Source organism: Peromyscus leucopus, chromosome 13, assembly GCF_004664715.2.
Source record: "Peromyscus leucopus breed LL Stock chromosome 13, UCI_PerLeu_2.1, whole genome shotgun sequence".
Lineage (NCBI taxonomy): Eukaryota > Metazoa > Chordata > Mammalia > Rodentia > Cricetidae > Peromyscus > Peromyscus leucopus.
This window is the reverse complement of record NC_051074.1, coordinates 38,139,324-38,145,963: the sequence shown is the minus strand read 5'-3', so window position 1 is coordinate 38,145,963 and position 6,640 is coordinate 38,139,324. Positions and strand designations below refer to the sequence as shown.

Below are 6,640 nucleotides of genomic sequence, written 5' to 3'. Positions count from 1 at the left end.
CTCCTGGCTTCCATGCCTGAGTAGGAAAGATTTCTATAAGTAAAGAGGTAGTACTTACATTTTTTACGTAGTGCTTACATTTATTATGGGCTTTAAATGTCATCTGTGGAGTTCGGGGCTACGGGACATCTTTAGAGTTGATCTTACGCCTGGTTTAGTGGAACACAACTGATTTCCAACTTCTTTTTTCAAGGGTTTTAGAGAGCTGTGTTGTTCTAGTGGGACAGGGTGGAGAGGTATCTGCAGGCTTCAGAGAAGGACTTTCTGTGTATATAGAATTTCCCTACTTGCTATTGCTGCTGCTCAAAAGCCAGGAAAAAGGACAAAGCTGTTACCAGAAACCCATGGAGGCGAGATGCTCGTGGTTAAAGTGCTTGCCTTGCAGGCATGGGGACCTGAAGATGAAGCCAGGCATGGTAGTGCACTTAGGAGGCAGAGGCAGGTCATCTGTGTGCTTTACGCTAGTTTAGTGCAGATAATCCTAGCATTTGGGAGGCAGGCCAGGGGGATCTCTGAGTTTGAGACCAGCCTAATTTACATAGTTCCAGAACAGTCAGAGCTACATAATGAGACCCTGTCTTGATAAACAAAACAAAAAACCCCAGAAACATAATGGGCAAGTGAAAAGCTCACTGGAGGAAGCTTGTCACCAAGCCTAATGGATTCAGTCCCTAGGACTCACATAATGGGAGAGAACTGACTCCAGCAAGTAATGCTTTGACCTCAACTGAAGCACTGGTCTGTACTGCCCACACATGCAGACAGACAGATAATGTACTGAAATTAATATATAACCTCAGTTCACACGTCACAGGTGAAAATCTGAAAATCACTGACTTCGGGGCTGGAGAGATGGCTCGGAGGTTAAGAGCACTGGCTGTTCTTCCAGAGGTCCTGAGTTCAATTCCCAGCAACCACATGGTGGCTCATAACCATCTGTAGTGAAATCTGGTGCTCTCCTCTGGTTTGTAGACATATATACAGGCAGAACACTGTATATGTGATAAATTAATCTGGGCTGGAGAGATGGCTCGGAGGTTAAGAACACTGGCTGCTCTTTCGGAGGTCCTGAGTTCAATTCCCAGCACCCATATGGTGGCTCACAACCATCTGTAATGAGACCTGATGCCCTCTTCTAAATAAATAAATAAATAAATCTTTTTTTTAAAAAAAAGAAAGAAAAATCACTGACTTCAGCTGGGCAGTGGTGGCGCACGCCTTTAATCCCAGCACTGATGGGGGGGAGGGACAGAGACAGGTGGATCTGTCTGAGTTCAAGGCTAGCCTGGCCTACAGAGTGAGTTCCAGGCCAGCCAAGACTGCACAAAGAGACTTTTGTCTTGAAAACAAAAAATGAAAATCACTGACTTCATGTTAATACACAGACCAGCAAACTATAAGAATAAAAGCAAAAGCCAGTTAAGCGCGGTCGGGGGGGGGGGGGGGGCTACAAACTAAAATCTACTTTGGAAACATCAGTGAACTTAAGCTCTAACAGGCTGATGAGAATTTTTCAATATATGATTTTAGGTATGGGATAAGGTTTGCACTGGGGGCTGGGAGATGCCTCAGTACGTCAAGTGCTTGCTCTGTCTTAGTTTTGTTTCTATTATGATGAGACCGTGACCAAAAGCAACTTGGGGAGAAAGGGCTTTATTTCCCCTTACAGATCAGAGTCTCTCATCAAGGTAAGGAACCTGGAGTCGGGAACTGAAGCAGAAGCCGTGGGAGAACATTAACTGGCTTGCCCAGCCCTTTTTTTTTTTTTTTTTTTTTTTTTTTTTTTTTTTTTTTTTTTTTAATACCATCCAGTACCATGTACTCAGCCAAAACACTACACAAATGTGGCCCAAACCTAGACACACATGAAAGCCCTGGACAGTGTGCATGTATAACTCCAGCACTAAGGAGTCAGAGACAAGTGGATTCTGGGGGCTTCCTGCTTCTCTAGTTTAGCCAAAATACTGAACTCCAGGTTCAGTGACAGAATCTTAAAAAGTAAGCTGGAGCTGGTGAAATGGCCCTAGTTTGATCCCCAGAATCCATGTAAAGATAGAAGAAAAGAACACAGGTTTGTCATGTGGGCTTCAAACATGGATTATGACATATATACCCACACACACACACACACACAAGCATAACACATTTTTAAAAGGAGAGAGCAAACACCCAATGTCCGACTACACGCGTTCACAAGGGCAAGTGCAGGAACAGAACAAAGGAATAGATATCAATTCATTTTGAAGTGTCAGCACCCATCCACCAAAATCTCAAGAACATTCCAAGGAATACTAGGGACCGACTTCTGCCATGAATGTAGACGTAAAATTCAAAGGATCACGTGTAGCTCAGTCTAGTCCTCATTTGTGGTTCTCCTGCCCCAGCTTCCCAAATTCTGGGGCGATAGACATGTGCTACTGTACCCCGTCGTGAGGGCCAGTGTCTTAGAATGCCAATTGAGAGCTGAGGCGGTGAATGCTGTGAGTTCAAGGTCAGCCATGTCTTCATAGGTTCTAGATTGTATTGGCTACAGACTAAGACCCTGTCTCAAAAACTGAATAAGGCTGGAGAGATGGCTCGGTGATTAAGAGCACTGGTTGCTTTTCCAAGGACATGGGTTTGATTCCCAGCACCCACATAGCAGCCCTGAACAGTCTGTATGTAATTCAATTTCCAGGGAGTCTGACACCCACTTCTGGCCTCTACGAGCAGTCATGCAAGTGGCACACAGACATACATGCAAGCAAATCACCCATATACATAAGAATAAATGTGGTTTTTTAACTGAAAAATAAGGAAGCAAGGGGTATATCTCAGTGATTAAGTACATACTTGAGACCTTAAATTTGAACTATGGCACCACAAGAAAGAAATCGTCCTACAAAAATAATCAAATCTTGCAATGCATAAAAATAATGTATCAGATTAACCAGTTCATTGAAAAATAATAGGTTGATTCAGTCTGAGAGCCAGTGTAGTTCACAACAGGAGAAAAACGATCTAGATGAAAAAAACATCTAACACCTATCCATGACTTTTTTTTTTTAATTATATGGTTGTACACGCCTTTAATCTCAGCACTCAGGAGGCAGAGGCAGCTAGATCCTTGAGTTCAAAGTCAGCCTGAGCTACCCTATCTCAAAAATAATGTATTTTAAAGTAACAGAGTTGCACACATCTATAATCTCAACATTCAGACAATGGTGGCCGGAGGTTCAGAAGTTCAGGGTCATCCTTAGTACTTACAGAGTCTGAGGTTAGCTAGGACTATAGCTCAGTAGTAGAGCATGTGCTTAGCACGCATAAGGCTGTGAGTTCTGTCCCCACCCAGCACAAAGAAGAGGAGCCGAAGAGAGAACTAATTTAGAAAACCTGGATTCTAAAGGCCAATCCTTAATCTAAGAAAAAGTGTCAACAAAACTCCTACATCAAAGCCAGGTGGTGGTGGCGCACGCCTTTAATTCCAGCATTCGAGAGGCAGAACCAGGTGGATCTCTGTGAGTTCAAGGCCAGCCTGGGCTACCAAGTGAGTTCCAGGGAAGGCGCAAAGCTACACAGAGAAACCCTGTCTCGAAAAACCAAAACAACAACAAAAAAAAAAACCTACATCAAACCTTTCAAGAAAATGTTGAAAGCATTTTCCATAAACCAAGCACACACCTATGATCCCAACATTAGGGAGATAGAGGTAGAGGGCTCCAAGAGTTCCTCCTCTGTTACATGAGACCCTGTCTAAAAAGAAATAGTCATTTCCCCTGAGATGAAGAAAGAAACAAGGATGTCCAGTTTCTAGCCAGGTGGATCTCTTATGAGTTCGAGGCCAGCCTGGTCTACAGAGTGAGTTCCAGGACAACTAGAGCTGTTAACAGAGAAATTGTCTGGAAAAAATCAAAACATTGTATTATGGCTTTGGAGAGATGACTCGGTAGTTAAGAGCCCTGACTATGCTTCCCGAGGACCTGGGTTCAGTTCCTAGCAATGAACATGGTGACTCACAACTACTCCTAACTCCATTCCAGGATATATGATGCCCTCTTCTGACCTCCTAGGACACAGGCATGCACATGTTGGAACTACATACATGCAGACAGAACATTGACATGCATAAAATGAAAAACATTTTGTTTAGAAAAGGAATTGTGGCTACAAAAATTATACCTCCAACAAGCTGAATGTGGTAGCACATACTTGTAATCTTAGTATACAAGGAGTAGAGGCAGGAGAATCAGAAGTTCCAAGTCATTCTTGGCTACGTAAGTAGTTTGAGGCCACCCTCAAATATGAGCTACCATATCTCCAACGTAAATAAATGATACTAGAAAGACGGCTCAGCATTTAAGAGAATGTGTTGCAGGATGAGAGATGGCTCAGCACTTAAGAGCACCGGCTGATCTGAAGGACCTGGATTTGATTCCCAGCACTCATGCATGTGGTGTCCCACAACCATCCGTAACTCCAGTGCCAGGAGAACTGATGTCCTGGGGCACCGAGCACACACATGGTACACAGACATACATGCAGGCAACTCATACCCATAAAATCAAAACCAGAGAGAGAGAGACAGAGACAGAGAGAGGTTTTCCAAGACAGGGTTTTTCTGGGTAGCCCTGGATGTCCTAGAACTTGATTTGTAGACCAGGCTGGCCTCAGATTCAGAGATCCGCCTGCCTCTGTTTCTGGAGTGCTAGGATTAAAGGAGTGAGCTACCATGCCCAGCTAAAATAATATATTTTTTAAGAAAGAAAAAGAGTGCTCATTACTTTTGCTGAGGACCTGGGTTCAACTCCCACACTTTACATGGCAGCTCACAAACATCCTTAATTCAAGCTCCAGGGGTTCAAATACTCCACATAATTAAAATACTACACATAATTTAAAATAATAAACCTTTAAATTTTTAAAAATAAATAGGAAAGAAATAAATTATACCTACAAGGACACCAGATGATGCAGAGTGCCTTTACACCAAAAGTGAACATTCTTTGAGAGATGAATGGGAACTGGAGAGATGGCTCAGCGGTTAAGAGCACTGGCCCTTCCAGAGGAACCGGGTTCAATTCCCAGCACCCACATGGCAGTTCTCAATGGTGTATAACTCTAGTTCCAGGGGATCTGACACTTCACACAGACATATACATACAAGCAGTTGACCTGCTTGCTGGTTCAACTCAATTCTAAGAAAAATCACACCAGGTTTATTGTGAAAACTGATAAGTGATTGTAAAAATTTACCCAAACAGCCAAGGTCATCTTGACTAAAAATGAAATTAGCCTTTTTTTACTTCCAGGTTTCTTTAACCTTTTTGTAGACAGGACTCTGATAAAAATAGCATGCACATATCTTATTTTAATGGCCTTTTCTGAAGTTTTGAATCAGTTTGGAATATTATACCATATACTGCGTATTTTACCAACTATTATCTGGTTTTCTGGGACTTTTATTTTTTTATACCTCCTGTAGGCTTCCAACCCTCCACTTAATAAAATCATAGTACTGGGATATAATGTTGCTGGAATAGAGGAGTAGTTAGAGGTTCTCTGGTCTTCTGAAGTTGTGTATACTGGCTTTTACAAGTAGTCTTTACAGTGATTTCTCAGATGGAATCTCAATCTCCCCCCCCCAGTGTGTGTGTGTGTGTGTGTGTGTGTGTGTGTGTGTGTGTGCGCGCGCGCGAGCGCGCGGGGATGCAGATTCATGTGTGTGAGTATAAGCACAGGTGTGAAGGTGGGAGAACCTCTGGTGTCCGTTCTCACTATCCACCTCGTTTAAGACACCTTTGATGTTTGCTCCTGTGTACACCAGGCTAGCTGGCCCATGAGCTTCTTCGGGAGTCTCTCTCCACCTCCCATCTCACCGCCGAAGTGCTAGAATTCAGTCCTGAGCACCTTCCCAAATTATATGAGCTCTGGGGATTCAAACTCAGGTCACCAGGCTTTTGAGGCAAGTGCTTTACCCTAGGGCCATCTCCCAGACCCCACCTTCTTTGTTAGGGTAAGATCTCTCGCTGATACTAGAGCTCATTGACTGGGATATACTAGCTCTACAGCAAGCCCCAGAGATCACCCTGTCCGCTCCTCAGCACTGGCATTGCAGGTCTGTTCCTCCGGACCGGGCTTTTTGGGTAAATTCTGAGGATCTGACCTCAGGTCCTTGAGCTTGCTCAGCAAGCGTCTTGCTGATGGAGCCATCTCCCCAGCCCTGCAGTCTAATATCTTGAGTTTACCTTTTGAGTGCAAAAAGATGCTTTATTTTAGAAATATGAGTTCAGTTGAACAGGTTGGGGAAGGGCACTCAGATTCCCCAGCCTGAACGTCCCAAACAGTAGAAGTGTTTAGGTATGGGGAAGTCTTGGCCCCGAGTGCCAAGAGGGGAGTCCAGGCAGACATGGGTGGAAGACTAAAAGTATGGTGTTTGGGTCTCCCTCTGCCAGCTGCTTCATTTCAATTTAGGCCTTCCCTGGGCATGGTTCCCAGAAAGTCCCTCTGCAGCTGCCCTGATCAGGTTTCTGGATCTGTTAATAATAGACAAGTGTGGGGGAAGGGCCAGCGTCTTTGCGGACATAGGAATTACCAAAGTAGATGGACAGTTCCTGTGCCAAAGCCCCGTCTGCTACCTCTCTGGATCTAATCGAAGTCCTGT

At 44.0% G+C, this 6,640-nt stretch overlaps 1 protein-coding gene across 1 annotated transcript in view; it reads right to left on the bottom strand.

Annotated features, from left to right (window-relative positions):
* Usp37 (ubiquitin specific peptidase 37) overlaps positions 1-6,640 on the bottom strand; it is a 102,963-nt gene that overhangs the window by 91,650 nt on the left and 4,673 nt on the right. The window lies entirely within an intron of this gene.